This window comes from Lucilia sericata, unplaced genomic scaffold (assembly GCF_015586225.1).
Source record: "Lucilia sericata isolate MDLA Ls3-8-SP2 unplaced genomic scaffold, ASM1558622v1 Contig000128F_arrow, whole genome shotgun sequence".
Lineage (NCBI taxonomy): Eukaryota > Metazoa > Arthropoda > Insecta > Diptera > Calliphoridae > Lucilia > Lucilia sericata.
Window position 1 is genome coordinate 436,898 of NW_023994160.1, and position 17,512 is coordinate 454,409.

The window sequence follows — 17,512 nt, forward strand, 5'->3', positions numbered from 1 at the left end:
AGGTGTCTATGTTATAAAAACTATCAATATTAAAATATGGGGGATAACCTAATTTTATGATAACATAGTATAGGGCAAAATCGAATCAGGTGCGTAAGTGAGAAAGTATTATACGGTTAATAATCATTTGACGTTTTTATTTGTTTGAAAATTATTACAAAAACTACACTAGCACGTGTAAATCATTATGATTTTATATGAATATTAATATAGTGATTTCCCAAATCATCATCAAAACATAAATCCGCAAGAAAATTTCTGAAGATGTCCTTATAGGGTTAAGCTACTATATTGATGATATTATATTGATATTAATTTGAATATTTAGAATTAGTTAGTTAGTTAGTTAGTTAGTTAGTTAATTAGTTCGTTTTAGTTAGTTAGTTAGTTAGTTAGTTAGTTAGTTAGTAGTTAGTTAGTTAGTTAGTTAGTTAGTTAGTTAGTTAGTTAGTTAGTTAGTTAGTTAGTTAGTTAGTAGTTAGTTAGTTAGTTAGTAGTTTAGTTAGTTAGTTAGTTAGTTAGTTAGTTAGTTAGTTAGTAGTTAGTTAGTTAGTTAGTTAGTTAGTTAGTTAGTTAGTTAGTTAGTTAGTTAGTTAGTTAGTTAGTTAGTTAGTTAGTTAGTTAGTTAGTTAGTTAGTTAGTTAGTTAGTTAGTTAGTTAGTTAGTTAGTTAGTTAGTTAGTTAGTTAGTTAGTTAGTTAGTTAGTTAGTTAGTTAGTTAGTTAGTTAGTTAGTTAGTTAGTTAGTTAGTTAGTTAGTTAGTTAGTTAGTTAGTTAGTTAGTTAGTTAGTTAGTTAGTTAGTTAGTTAGTTAGTTAGTTAGTTAGTTAGTTAGTTAGTTAGTTAGTTAGTTAGTAGTTAGTTAGTTAGTTAGTTAGTTAGTTAGTTAGTTAGTTAGTAGTTAGTTAGTTAGTTAGTTAGTTAGTTAGTTAGTAGTAGTTAGTTAGTTAGTTAGTTAGTTAGTTAGTTAGTTAGTTAGTTGTAGTTAGTTAGTTAGTTAGTTAGTTAGTTAGTTAGTTAGTTAGTAGTTAGTTAGTTAGTTAGTTAGTTAGTTAGTTAGTTAGTTAGTTAGTTAGTTAGTTAGTTAGTTAGTTAGTTAGTTAGTTAGTTAGTAGTTAGTTAGTAGTTAGTTAGTTAGTTAGTTAGTTAGTTAGTTAGTTAGTTAGTTAGTTAGTTAGTAGTTAGTTAGTTAGTTAGTAGTTAGTTAGTTAGTTAGTTAGTTAGTTAGTTAGTAGTTAGTTAGTAGTTAGTTAGTTAGTTAGTTAGTTAGTTAGTTAGTTAGTTAGTTAGTAGTTAGTTAGTTAGTTAGTTAGTTAGTAGTAGTTAGTTAGTTAGTTAGTTAGTTAGTAGTTAGTAGTTAGTTAGTAGTTAGTTAGTTAGTAGTTAGTTAGTTAGTTAGTTAGTTAGTTAGTTAGTTAGTTAGTTAGTTAGTTAGTTAGTTAGTTAGTTAGTTAGTTAGTTAGTTAGTTAGTTAGTTAGTTAGTTAGTTAGTTAGTTAGTAGTTAGTTAGTTAGTTAGTTAGTTAGTTAGTTAGTTAGTCAAATGATCATCATCATTCTTGCTTATTCTCACATTAAAGTTATACGTCCTCATGCAAGAACTAGAAGCAGTTTATACCCTTGAAGTAGCCATTAACCTCTGGGTATGACAGTTATCTACAAGAGGGAAATCAAAAACTCACATTAAATAAGCTATTGCATTCATAAATCCACAAATATTAAATTTTTTATTTTATTTTTACAGGAAACAATTGTGTTTTCAAATAAAATCATTGTGGTAAATAAAACCTTAATGTTTTCAATAAATATCATTAATTTTAATTTAAATATTTTTTTTGCAAAATTTTAGAATACATTTTTTATTATTATATTTATTCCCGTTATTGATTGTAGGCATCATGTTGCATTTCATTTAATATTTTCTTAATTAAAGCGGGTGTGGATTTTACTCAAATAACATTTTCAATATAAATTTAATTTATTCCAATTTGGCAGAGTATCGTCCACTTGATATCATTTATTTAGATTCTACTAAATAACAAATATATAAACTATAGATTTGTTTTAGAGTATAACACAAATGGAGGAAACGATTTCATTAATACCGGCAGAAATATGATGATTATTATTTAAATTTATTATAATTTTGTTGATGTTGGTGTTGTTGATGTGTGGCGATGCAATCATAGCATAATTGCATACGAATATTATGTTTCAGCAATAATAATTTTAATTTTTAATATCGTCACCTGCAATGCAAATCGACGTAAAAAATGGATGAATAAAATACATAAACATGTTTGACTAATACTCATAGGAACGTGTTTTTTATTTTCAAGCAATTATTAACAATCTCTATAAACAATTGATGAACAAAATGTTAATAAGTGTCAATATGAATTTTAAAATTGCGAATACGGAAAAACAATAAACTGAATCACAAAAGATATCTGAGTGTAATTATTCATATTTTATAAAACTTTCAATGGAAATTCAGATGTGTAATCAGATTGCCAATAATAAACTGTAAATTCAAACAATTTTATCAATAAATGTTTAAAACACTCATGAGAATTAAAACTAAAATGCAGAAACATATCTGCCAAAAATAATAATAACTACAAAATCCCCATAAAAAGAAAAAACAAACATGATTAAGACACCTTAAACAGAAAAACTTCTATGTAATGAAAAAAAAAAAAAAACTGAAAACGTTTTTAAAATCCTATATTATTAAAATAAAATTAAGCCCGTGGTTAAATAAATTGTGACGTCTGAAATCGGGCAAAATATTTAGTTTTAATTTTATTTTAAATAAAATATATGCATACATATGATTTTCTTTTTCATTTCGATATTAACTTAAAGTGCAAATTAAAATATTAAGAGAAAAAAGAAGATTTAAAAATCTCGTTGCGAACGTTTGCCATTTCATGGACAGCTAAAGACGGCAAATAAAGTGTGTTGTTGAATTTTATTTGTATATAAAAAAATTGTTATATAAAAAACAACTAAATTCGACAATTGGCCGATTGAGGTAGTGCTGTATTATATATTTTATTGCTAGATGAATGGACCAAGAGACGCAGTTATGAAGGTCAATTTTGTTTATATTAATTTTAAAGCAAACAATTCTATTTGGTGAAAAAATAACAAAACAACAAATATTAATTTATATTTTAAGTCGACTTTATTACTCTGTAAACTTCAGCATTATTTTTATGAGAAACAATTTTATAACAAGAAACAGCCTCTAGGCGCTAGAACTGAACTAGAAATGAACTAGAACTGAACTAGAACTGAACTAGAACTGAAATAGAACTGAACTAGAACCGAACTAGAACTGAAGCAGAACTGAACCAGAACTGAACTAGAACTGAACTAGAACTGAACTAGAACTGAACTAGAACTGAACTAGAACTGAACTAGAACTGAACTAAAATTGAACTAGAACTGAACTAGAACTGAACTAGAACTGAACTAGAAACTGAACTAGAACTGAACTAGAACTGAACTAGAACTGAACTAGAACTGAACTAGAACTGAACTAGAACTGAACTAGAACTGAACTAGAACTGAACTAGAACTGAACTAGAACTGAACTAGAACTGAACTAGAACTGAACTAGAACTGAACTAGAACTGAACTAGAACTGAACTAGAACTGAACTAGAACTGAACTAGAACTGAACTAGAACTGAACTAGAACTGAACTAGAACTGAACTAGAACTGAACTAGAACTGAACTAGAACTGAACTAGAACTGAACTAGAACTGAACTAGAACTGAACTAGAACTGAACTAGAACTGAACTAGAACTGAACTAGAACTGAACTAGAACTGAACTAGAACTGAACTAGAACTGAACTAGAACTGAACTAGAACTGAACTAGAACTGAACTAGAACTGAACTAGAACTGAACTAGAACTGAACTAGAACTGAACTAGAACTGAACTAGAACTGAACTAGAACTGAACTAGAACTGAACTAGAACTGAACTAGAACTGAACTAGAACTGAACTAGAACTGAACTAGAACTGAACTAGAACTGAACTAGAACTGAACTAGAACTGAACTAGAACTGAACTAGTACTGAACTAGAACTGAACTAGAACTGAACTAGAACTGAACTAGAACTGAACTAGAACTGAACTAGAACTGAACTAGAACTGAACTAGAACTGAACTAGAACTGAACTAGAACTGAACTAGAACTGAACTAGAACTGAACTAGAACTGAACTAGAACTGAACTAGAACTGAACTAGAACTGAACTAGAACTGAACTAGAACTGAACTAGAACTGAACTAGAACTGAACCAGAACTGAACTAGAACTGAACTAGAACTGAACTAGAACTGAACTAGAACTGAACTAGAACTGAACTAGAACTGAACTAGAACTGAACTAGAACTGAACTAGAACTGAACTAGAACTGAACTAGAACTGAACTAGAACTGAACTAGAACTGAACTAGAACTGAACTAGAACTGAACTATAACTGAACTAGAACTGAACTAGAACTGAACTAGAACTGAACTAGAACTGAACTAGAACTGAACTAGAACTAAACTAGAACTGAACCAGAATACGAAAATGTTCACAAAAGTTCTTAAATTACAAATATAACATATTTCCAGCTCCTACATCTCTATCTATTCTTTAGACCATTTCACCAAAAATACGTTACAAACTACACAACAAACCTAACAATCTCCAAAAATTACCCATAGTGAAACTTTTAAAAATATTTATTGTATTTTTAACCTAAAGGATAACTTTTGATGTTTCTTTTTGATATAAAGTTTTTTAAATGTTTATTTGTTTTATCTTGGCGATAAATGAACAATTGTTTTAGTGTCGAACGGCACTTGTGGGACACAATTACTTGTATTCACAGGTCAGCAAAAACACAAAAAAATAAAAAAAAATAACCACCAAAAGATTAATAACATTTAAACATACCCATGTTGAACATGAATTTTCAATAAATGTTCATTTTGAGAAGAAAGGGTAGTCGCGTTTAAAATGAATAAAAATTTGTTAAACTCAACTATATCAAGTATAAAATATTTTGTGCGAAGCCCCTGCAGTAGTTTTAAGACTGATCATCTAAAAGTATCCCCTTTTTTGATATTTTAACATTTTTATCAGTAACATTGTTATTATTATATGTGTTTACTTGGTACTTTTGATGTTTTTTCGTTCGTTGCAATATGTTGCTAATGTGCGGCATGTTTAAATGTTGTAAGTTGTTAAGTGCTTGTGTAGTAAAGAACACACATATAAATTTATTTATACCTATGATTGTGTGTATATTTGTAGTTATAAGAATTTACGCATAATTCTTATTATTTATGCGCATTTTACAATAAAATAAATCAAGAAGTTTCGACGTCACTACACATATCGACAACGCGTCATCAGCAACATGTGTGGTATTATTATTCTCTTTTTTCCATTTTTTGTTCCTTTTCTTTTTATGCTGTTGCTATGTCCCTCTGTTTAAAGTAGCCTGTTATATGAAGTTCCTCTTTGAATTCGCTATAACCTGCTTCTTTATTGATCAGATTATTATGATCGTAAAATTATGATTGTTGTGTATGTCTTAGAAACTTTCAATGAATTGAACTAGAACTGAACTAGAACTGAAATAGAACTGAACTAGAACTTAACTAGAACAGAACTGAACTAGAACTGAACTAGAACTGAACTAGAACTGACTAGAACTGAACTAGAACTGAACTAGAACTGAACTAGAACTGAACTAAAACTGAACTAGTACTGAACTAGAACTGAACTAGAACTGAACTAGAACTGAACTAAGAACTGAACTAGAACTGAACTAGAACTGAACTAGAACTGACTAGAACTGAACTAGAAATGAACTAGAACTGAACTAGAACGAACTAGAATTGAACTAGAACTGAACTAGAACTGAACTAGAACTGAACTAGAACTGACCTAGAACTGACTAGAACTGAACAACTAGAACTGAACTAGAACTGAACTAGAACTGAACTAGAACTGAACTAGAACTGAACTAGAACTGAACTAGAACTGAACTAGACTGAACTAGAACTGAACTGAACTAGAACTGAACTAGAACTGAACTAGAACTGAACTAGAACTGAACTAGAACTGAACTAGAACTGAACTAGAACTGAACTAGAACTGAACTAGAACTGAACTAGAACTGAACTAGAACTGAACTAGAACTGAACTAGAACTGAACTAGAACTGAACTAGAACTGAACTAGAACTGAACTAGAACTGAACTAGAACTGAACTAGAACTGAACTAGAACTGAACTAGAACTGAACTAGAACTGAACTAGAACTGAACTAGAACTGAACTAGAACTGAACTAGAACTGAACTAGAACTGAACTAGAACTGAACTAGAACTGAACTAGAACTGAACTAGAACTGAACTAGAACTGAACTAGAACTGAACTAGAACTGAACTAGAACTGAACTAGAACTGAACTAGAACTGAACTAGAACTGAACTAGAACTGAACTAGAACTGAACTAGAACTGAACTAGAACTGAACTAGAACTGAACTAGAACTGAACTAGAACTGAACTAGAACTGAACTAGAACTGAACTAGAACTGAACTAGAACTGAACTAGAACTGAACTAGAACTGAACTAGAACTGAACTAGAACTGAACTAGAACTGAACTAGAACTGAACTAGAACTGAACTAGAACTGAACTAGAACTGAACTAGAACTGACTAGAACTGAACTAGAACTGAACTAGAACTGAACTAGAAACTGAACTAGAACTGAACTAGAACTAGAACTGAACTAGAACTGAACTAGAACTGAACTAGAACTGAACTAGAACTGACTAGAACTGAACTAGAACTGAACTAGAACTGAACTAGAACTGAACTAGAACTGAACTAGAACTGAACTAGAACTGAACTAGAACTGAACTAGAACTGAACTAGAACTGAACTAGAACTGAACTAGAACTGAACTAGAACTGAACTAGAACTGAACTAGAACTGAACTAGAACTGAACTAGAACTGAACTAGAACTGAACTAGAACTGAACTAGAACTGAACTAGAAACTGAACTAGAACTGAACTAGAACTGAACTAGAACTGAACTAGAACTGAACTAGAACTGAACTAGAACTGAACTAGAACTGAACTAGAACTGAACTAGAACTGAACTAGAACTGAACTAGAGCTGAACTAGAACTGAACTAGAACTGAACTAGAACTGAACTAGAACTGAACTAGAACTGAACTAGAACTGAACTAGAACTGATCTAGAACTGAACTAGCTGAAATAGAACTGAACTAGAACTGAACTAGACTAGAAATGAATTAAACCGAACAAGAACTAAACAAAAATATGATTGAAATGATCCAAGATAATGAATTTAGCTTTAAGTGTATTTGTAGTGTAGTGTAAAATCATGCATATTCGACTTCACTTACTTATATGTTTGAAGGAGCGTTGCTTAATTTTAGCTTCTTGCTACAGTTTAATCTAAACGACCCACCAACAACTTGTAACAGTACCTGTTTCACATTATTGCCTTTGTGCTCGGAACCGTCTTTTTTAACTAAATATTTTGTTAAAACACTATTGTTTTATTAATGTAGCTTGTTGTTGACGGTTGATGATGTCGGCTGAATGCCTGCCTTAATGTATGCTTGCATTTGGTAGATTTTTTGTTTTATGGTATGGTGTGATTGGTTTCACGTCTGCAGCTCTTTTTTTCGCAGTCCTGCTGCATGTGAGTCCAATTTGCAATTTAATTTTTCATTGTTGCATTGGTTCTTATGTTGGTATTTAAGAATTTATTTTACCTGTTTGTATTTGAGCGGCTTATTCATGCGGTAGTCGAGTATTGAGAACAAAAGAATTAAGGCATTCTGTTTGTTGGTGATGATTTTTATAATTATAATTCTTATTTGCGCGCTCATGTAGGCCACAGTTATTTTTTAATATTTAATTAAAGAGGAAATCTCTGTATACATACATATATGTATGTAGATATTTTTGTGCTTATATGTAAATTAGGCTTTTGTTTGTCATAATTATATGTGATTTTAAGAATAAACTGTTATTTACCTTGAATATAATTTAAATTTTTACTATAATAAGGATGCAAAAATTTTAACTATAAATTTATTATGTATATTAAGTATGATGGTTTTGTTGTCAATGAGTTTTTAATTTGAGAACAATTTTGATACGTTAATTGTAATGTTTCAGTATAATTAAAGGTATACCCTTTAAAAAACATGAGAAGTAACATTAAGACCTCAACTAGTATAGAAAAACTATTCTAAGTTCCTTCCGTATATTAGCAAAATAGTCAAAAACCTTTTTAATTTTTTATCCATAACTAATGAATGAAAAAAAAAAACATTCTGAAAAATCTATATGTACACTCAACATTTTAAAGAATGAAAACTTCAAAATAAACAAACAAACTTGTTAAATGTTAACTATCAAAGATTAACTGCCCAAAAATCAGTCAATTAACAACTTAATCAGGTGACAATAAGTGTAGACCTGTCCACTCCCATACAATCAAACATTTATTTTTTATCTAAAATTTAAGAAAAAAATCATATAAATAACATTAAATTAATATTAAGATAAAAACAAACTATCAAATTAATGTTTTTCGCTTAACAAAAGAAAACACATAGCGACAAACAAAACACATGCTTTAGAAAAATAACGGTGTTAGTAGTGTGTGGTCTTACCTGTTTCTGTCTTGAAAAAAAAAAATTGCGATTAAACTTGTTAACTACAACCATTAAATTTTTTCTCTTTTTTAAGCTTGAGTTTTTGATTAAAATTCTAGTTTTTAATAATTTCATTATTGTTAGAAACTACTTTTTAGAATATAAAACAATAATACTCAATCTGGAGAATCGGATTTAGCCTTGAGTAATGAACTCTAGTTCATTGTTTTGTTTTATAGTTGCAGATAAGTGTCATTTTTTGGTTTTCTTTTTAATGTTTAGAATTTATTTTTAGTTCTTTTCTTTCGTAAGTCATTTATTTTTCGATTATTTAGTTAGTTGTTGAATGTATTAGATATTATCTTAATATGACTTCTGTTAAAAATCAATAAAAAATGTATCTTTTTTAAGATTATAATCTATTGTATATATTTCTTTATACTATAAAAGCGGAAGTTATTGGTTTTTTATTAATATAATATTTTATATGAAAATTTTGTTTGAGTGGATGTTTTTGTCAAGATTTTCCTTGTTAGACAAGAATTGTCGACATTTAAAAGTATGAAATAAATAGACTAAACCGGTAATGGTTGCTTTAAACTGATTTTGAAACACATCCACTATCGAGAAATATGATATAATTTACATCAACTACACAACAACACTTTACTCGAAATTTTCTCCAACTCTAATCTAATTCTAGTTTAACTCTTCTCTAACTCTACTCTAACTCTACTCTAACTCTACTCTAACTCTAATCTAACTCTAATCTAACTCTACTCTAACTCTACTCTAACTCTACTCTAACTCTAATCTACTCTACTCTACTCTAACTCTACTCTACTCTACTCTAACTCTACTCTAACTCTACTCTAACTCTACTCTAACTCTACTCTAACTCTACTCTAACTCTACTCTAACTCTACTCTAACTCTACTCTAACTCTACTCTAACTCTACTCTAACTCTACTCTAACTCTACTCTAACTCTACTCTAACTCTACTCTAACTCTACTCTAACTCTACTCTAACTCTACTCTAACTCTACTCTAACTCTACTCTAACTCTACTCTAACTCTACTCTAACTCTAACTCTACTCTAACTCTACTCTAACTCTTCTCTAACTCTACTCTAACTCTACTCTAACTCTACTCTAACTCTACTCTAACTCTTCTCTAACCCTACTCTGACTCTACTTTAACTCTAACTCTACTCTACTCTACTCTACTCTACTCTACTCTACTCTATCCTACTCTACTCTACTCTACTCTACTCTACTCTACTCTACTCTACTCTACTCTACTCTACTCTACTCTACTCTACTCTAACTCTACTCTACTCTAACTATACAGGGCTGGGACCGCCTGAGGACTTAAACATGCCAGAGTTAGCTGGAAACCTCGCCAGAAACACGTTCCGTAACAATATGGCTCTCTTCTAACTCTACTTTAACTCCTCTCTAACTCTACTCTAACTCTACTTTAACTCTACTCTAACTCTACTCGAACTCTACTCTAACTCTACTCTCACTCGATTCTAACTCTTTACTCTACCCTACTCTAACTCTATTCTAACTCTATTCTTACCCTGCTCAACACTATCTGGATAACATAATATTGAACCACTATCATTGACATTTTTAACAACTTATCTTACATAACAGTTTTGTATTATACCACTAAAAGATTCGTTTTAATAATTGAGAGTCATAATAAATTCAAAATTTTCCCTCAAACAGAAACAATGGCAACTCAAAACAACTAGAAATTTCATTAATGAATGAGTTCTTTTGTAACCCCATCATTATTTACACCTATTTTTTTTTGTTACCATTAATACTGACTTTTGGTAAGTAATAAAAAAGATAAAAAGTTATAAAAACCAACACAATAATCAAAAGGTAACCAATCGGTTCAGCTGGTTTTTTATATGTACATACATATGTATATGAATTAATTTTGATTATAATCTTGACCAAACAGAAAGAAAGCATTAAAAAACAATAGAAAATAAATCATCAACCAATTTAAAAACGTGTAGTATTGTCTTCTTTTTCCAAATGTTTTAACATACATTTTAACTTTTATGCTTCTGCTGCTGCTCCTCATGCTCGTTCTCAAAGAACAAATAAATGTTGTTCGCCATTTAATGAAATTAAAATGTTGTTTTGGAAATTGTCGGTTAATTTATTGTTGTACAAACACGATTAGATTTTTAATAAGAACAAACAAGCATTCAAATAGTTAAAAGGACGGACAGACAGACCGATGAACGGAATACGACCAACATAAGCTAAAAAAAAAACAAAGTTCTGAATAAATTATACACTTTTAGTGGCTATTTTGTTTCAAATATACACCAGTTAGTTTAGACAAATTCTGTTGTTTTTCGGGCAGTTGTTTATATTTCCATAATTAAATTTGATAGAATCAAATAAATAATACACATAAGCCAGTGTGCAAAATATAATATTTCTTTAATTGGATGAATGTACAACAAACATTTTGAAATCGAATATAAACCATAATTGGAATATTAATAATAATTTTCTAATTTTAGCAAATGCTTTTTTTTAAAAAAAAGAGATTTCAATTCTTCATTTTGAATTTCTATTTTATAAAAATTTTAAATATTAAAACATCTTCAAAAAAAAAATATTTTAAGAAATTTTTAAATCAAAATGTTTGTTGGTTTATTTCTATCATAAAGATCGTGTTACTACACGTGTATCAGGTTGAAAACTTCATCGTTTTTGTTTGTTTTGAAAAAAAAATAGTTCAACATATTGAATGAATATTTTTTTAGTCGCAATAATGAGATTTTATGTATATGATCGAAACACACATAAATACGTATGTTGTATGTTTAAATGTTTGAGACTTGTCTGGCCCTCCCATTTAGCAGCATACACTCTATGACAGACATTTAGCTTACACGCGCCAGTGTTTTGATTTTGTTATTATTTTAGTTTTGATTATAATCGAAATTTAAATGATTAGAAATAAATTTCACACACGAGAAACAAGGGATAAATAGAAATTTAAATTGTATCTATTAAAAATTCATAACCAAATGATTTATGGGAATTTTTAAATGAATCTTAAACGAGATAGTATTAATTACACTAGAAATTTTCAAAATATATAAATATATAAGATGAGGGTACAATAAGATAGATGGATTTGAATGGGGAAAGGGTATTTAAAGTTGGTTAGTTATGAAGAGTTGGATCAAAGGCCAAAAAGGTTATTTCAAATGAATGATGAATAAGTTCGACAAATGCGATATAACCAGCCACTAACAACTATCACTAGTGAATTTTTAAGCCATTAGCAATATTAGTTACTGGAGAATTTTTCATGGGGATGTCATTGCTAGTGGCCGACTGGTACCCTATTCATAACATCTTAACATTTATTTTACTAGTTCACATACTCCAAGAAAAAATAATAAATTCACATTAAAGAATTAACTCTGATACTTGGATTAAACTCGGAATCTATCGATTTGTTGCCAGATGCTCTCGCCACTGAGCTACTTATCTCGAACTAATTGTCATAAACATCATGGGGAAATTTGTCACTTTGACTCTACTTTCTCTCTACTCTAACTCTACTCTAACTCTACTCTAACTCTACTCTAACTCTAACTCTACTCTAACTCTACTCTAACTCTACTCTAACTCTACTCTACTCTAACTCTACTCTAACTCTACTCTAACTCTACTCTAACTCTACTCTAACTCTACTCTAACTCTACTCTAACTCTACTCTAACTCTACTCTAACTCTACTCTAACTCTACTCTAACTCTACTCTAACTCTACTCTAACTCTACTCTACTCTACTCTAACTCTACTCTAACTCTACTCTAACTCTAACTCTACTAACTCTACTCTAACTCTACTCTACTCTAACTCTAACTCTAACTCTAACTCTACTCTACTCTACTCTACTCTACTCTACTTTACTCTACTCTACTCTACTCTACTCTACTCTACTCTACTCTACTCTACTCTACTCTACTCTTCTCTACTCTACTCTACTCTACTCTACTCTACTCTAACTCTAACTCTAACTCTACTCTAACTCTAGTTCTACTCTCTACCCTTATCTAATCTAATCGAACTTTATTTAAAATAATATATGAATCATTAAATTAAAAATATTTAAAGGCTGATCAATCCTATATTCTTAACACTTTGAAAATCGAAAACGAGAAAAATATATATTTTTTGTTAATTTGAGTGTTTTCTTGTGAGTTTTGAGAGATCGAAATTATCTTAGCAAAACAATAACTTACAGTTATGTATTGTAATTTATTATTAATTAATTACTCTATTAAATTAATACATTTATAAGTAAATGATATCAATTGCAGCTATTCAATAGATTAATTAAGCTTTTTAAGCGGAAATCTTATTAAACGATTTATATATAAATCAAAAGTTTAATACTATAATTGTTTAATTGTAAATTAATCGGAATCATAAATTTTATATTTAGTAAACAGTGTTGAATTTATGTAGAAAACGAAAAGAAATAAATAACGGAATGTTATCATTATGACTATATTTTATAATGATGAATTTTGTAAGCATATCAATTTGTTAATAAAGTACAAATTGCATTTAAAAAATGCTATACGAACTGGGGCATTCTGATCTTGCTGTTATACTTTTAGCCTATAAATTAGTACATACATACATATGTATTATATGTGTAGTAAAATTATACCTGTATAAATATATCTGATGTCGGCAATTGTCATAAACAAGGTGACAGTATGATTGATGAAACATTTGCAAGTTAATGAATTCAAAAACACACAGTACAAAATATATTTTATATTTTTTTATTATTCTTGGTTAAACATATTAATCATTTGCATTTATTGTAGTTTCAGTTAAAAAGCAAAAAATAAAAAAAAAAATATGACGTGATAGATTTTATTTCAAAAAAGTTCCAAAACATGTTTTTACAGACCTTTTTAATATCGGTAATTAAGAACTATTTCAATTTTCAACTGTCTAAACAAGTAGTAGCATTTTCATTTAATAGATCACGCTATAGTAGATGATAGGGCAGTTTTTTCGGGGAAATACTATTTTAAATGCTTTAGGGATTTAAGAAAGTAATAGTTTTTTTTTAAGTTTAAAAGTGAGTTTTTGATGATAATTTTTGTCTTGTGCAAATATGTAGATATACAATTGCTGTAGGCGTAGAATTAATAGTCTGGAATAAAAATAATTTTTGATTAATGATTTCAATTCAATTAAGAAAAGATTAAGAATTTTGTTATCTGCGTAATTCGGTCCGTAAATGACGGCAATGTAATCAATAAACCATAAATCTAGCAATAATTTTGATACTTATGACTTTTGGGAAACAACACATTTATATGTGGTTAGTTAGTTAGTTAGTTAGTTAGTTAGTTAGTTAGTAAGTTAGTTAGTTAGTTAGTCGTTAGCTAGTTAGTGTTTTAGTTAGTTAGTTAGTGTTAGTTTAGTTGTTAGTTAGTTAGTTAGTTAGCTAGTTAGTTAGTTAGTTAGTTAGTTCGTTAGTTAGTTTTCGTTAGTTCGTTCGTTCGTTAGTTAGTTAGTTAGTTAGTTAGTTCGTTCGTTCGTTCGTTAGTTCGTTCGTTAGTTCGTTCGTTCGTTCGTTCGTTCGTTCGTTCGTTCGTTCGTTCGTTCGTTCGTTCGTTCGTTCGTTCGTTCGTTCGTTCGTTCGTTCGTTCGTTCGTTCGTTCGTTCGTTTTCGTTCGTTCGTTCGTTCGTTCGTTCGTTTGTTCGTTCGTTCGTTCGTTTTCGTTCGTTCGTTCGTTCGTTCGTTCGTTTCGTTCGTTCGTTCGTTCGTTCGTTCGTTCGTTTCGTTCGTTCGTTCGTTCGTTCGTTCGTTCGTTCTTCGTTCGTTCGTTTTCGTTCGTTCGTTCGTTCGTTCGTTCGTTCGTTCGTTCGTTCGTTCGTTCGTTCGTTCGTTCGTTCGTTCGTTCGTTCGTTCGTTCGTTCGTTCGTTCGTTCGTTCGTTCGTTCGTTCGTTCGTTCGTTCGTTCGTTCGTTCGTTCGTTCGTTCGTTCGTTCGTTCGTTCGTTCGTTCGTTCGTTCGTTCGTTCGTTCGTTCGTTCGTTTTCGTTCGTTTCGTTCGTTCGTTCGTTTCGTTCGTTCGTTCGTTCGTTCGTTCGTTCGTTTCGTTCGTTCGTTCGTTCGTTCGTTCGTTCGTTCGTTCGTTCGTTCGTTCGTTTCGTTCGTTCGTTCGTTCGTTCGTTCGTTCGTTCGTTCGTTCGTTCGTTCGTTTCTTTCGTTCTTCGTTCGTTCGTTCGTTCGTTCCCTGTTCCCTCCCCTTCCTCTTCCCCTCTCTCTGCCCTTCCCTCCTTGTCATTCCCAAGTTTTTCCCATAACCTTTCTCTTCATCATAAACCACTCAACATCCTTACTTTTCTTTGTCGTTAAACAAATTATAATTGATTAATTTTTACAGTTTTTTTTTTGTACAACAATTTTTTCTAACACTTTTCATTGAACACAACATGATACGGGGAATCAATAGCAAACATAATTGAAATGACAAAAATTAATTACTTACTTCAAATAAAAAAGTAATATTAAATTTTTTATCTCATTTTCAGACACATCACAATCATTAAACACATAGTTGATGATCATTGATTAAAAATATTTCCGGTGCGTTAAAAGATGGAGTGTGAGTATTTTTTTTAATTCTAATAAATTATTGCTAGTACGTCATTATCAGCAACTCAATCAACATCATTATTATTATTTCAGACAAATTACGGTAATAATTTTTTTGTTAATTTATTTCTCTAAAGTTGCACTTGATTTGTTAGTTGCTGTTAAAAATTTCATTTGATGTTAATTAATTGATGCTTCTATAGTATGAATAAATTATTTACTTATTTTTTTTGTGAGAATTTGACAGCATACGTTTTTTCGTTTTTGTTAATTGCGATTTATGCATAAATCTGCGGTTAAGCGATTATACTATGTTGATACACTCGAAACTTTATAGTTAGTTTAAAAAGATCAAGTTAGTCGTGAATATTTAAATTGGTTTTTGTGAAATTCGTTTAAATATTGATATCAAAATTTTATTTACAATATAACCTTTTTGTTCTTAGGAAAGTTCAGTAACATTTTAATAAACAAAATTCATTATAACAATATAAAAAGTTGTAAATATATTTTTATTACTTACATCTCATTTACAGCAATCGTTAAAAATCCCCGACTTTTTAATTCTCTAATAGAGAGCCTCGTAAAACATTTCCAATTCAATACAATGATCAGCCACCCCCAAACAATTTCATTATTAATATTTAACAATTTCCTTTATTAATGATTTATATTGTTGTTTGTTTAATATTTATTATTTTTTTTAAATTAACAGTAGTTTTTAGTTTTTATTGTACGACATAAATAAAATACGAATATTTTCCAATGAAATTAAAACCGGCATATTAAATATTGATTTTTAAGTAATTTTCTGCGTCAACACATAAACAAAAAAATATCGTTGAAAACAATAGTGACACACCTTTTTAACGATAATTAAATAAATCAAGCGTTAAATAATAATAAATGACGAAAAAGAAAAGTAAATAAACAAAGTTATTAACAAATAAACAAATTTTTAAATTAAGTATTTTGATTTTATGGGAAACAAATTTTAAAGTACCCTACATGAGGCGAGGAAGGTGAGAAAGAATGAAAAGAATTTTCATGGCATTTGGAAAAGTTTTACTAGAGTTTAAACCTTTCAGGGGGCTATTTCCAATAACGACAAGGATATTTTTCTAACTGATTTAAACCAATTGCAAAATTTCTTTTAATCTGTTTGTTCGTTTGTCTGTTTGGTTTAAAAAAAAATTATTTTTAATTTATTTTAATTTTCATAAATAAATAAAATATTTTTTTTTTAATTTTACATACTTCATACACAATCTTCCATCACTGACTACCGTTAAATTTGAAAATAACTAACATGTATAATTCTGCCACTTTATATGTTAGAACTTGTTCATGCCCTGTTTAGATTTTTATAAACAAGCAAACTAAATACAACAACACATTCATATAAGCTGTTGTTGTTGTTTCATTGTGTTTATATGCAAGACAAAAATTCTAATTTTTTGAGAAATCATGTCTAACAGAATTGTGCAAGACTACTTCAATAATTTGGTGGACTGCTTTGGACAAAAAGTGTAATATCAAACTACTTCCAGGAGTTCAGCGTACATGCTACTTGCGTATAAGTGCTGGCATTAGTACTTCGTCAACCAAGGCTCTGGAAACGTTGCTAGATATTCCACCCATTGAAAGATATTTAAGATATGAGGCGCTTACAGCCGAACGCCTCTTTATTTTAGGCGAACTGGTCAAAAGCGGTTATAGGACACGTAATCAATGTATACTGAACACATTGTTCTAAATTGGGGGACAAAGTAAGCCTGGGGTTTTATATTGAAGACCCAGAAACGGAAATATACTGGACACATTGGAAGGTTACACACAATCATCGAACGTGCCTAATCGCATACCAGACAGAAAATGTCGGAAACTTTCAAACTTTCGATATTCTCAGTTAGAATATCTTGGTCAAGTGGCATATAAGAGCAAATACCAGTAGGAGTCCGTTGTTACACGGATGGCTCTAAATTGGGGGACAACGTGGGCTTGGCGTTCTATATTGAAGACCCAGAAACTCCGTTTACCCAATCGTAACACAAGCTTTCAGACAAAGGTCCGAGCAAAAACGGAATGTATAAATAGGATTAGAATA

General features: G+C 30.1%; 1 long non-coding RNA gene across 1 annotated transcript in view; it reads left to right on the forward strand.

Annotated features, from left to right (window-relative positions):
• Positions 1-17,512, forward strand: part of LOC119600926 — a 169,702-nt gene that overhangs the window by 55,636 nt on the left and 96,554 nt on the right. Inside the window, exon 2 of the long non-coding RNA XR_005231169.1 lies at positions 15,342-15,415. This is a non-coding gene — a long non-coding RNA (uncharacterized LOC119600926). The remainder of the gene's footprint in view (positions 1-15,341; positions 15,416-17,512) is intronic.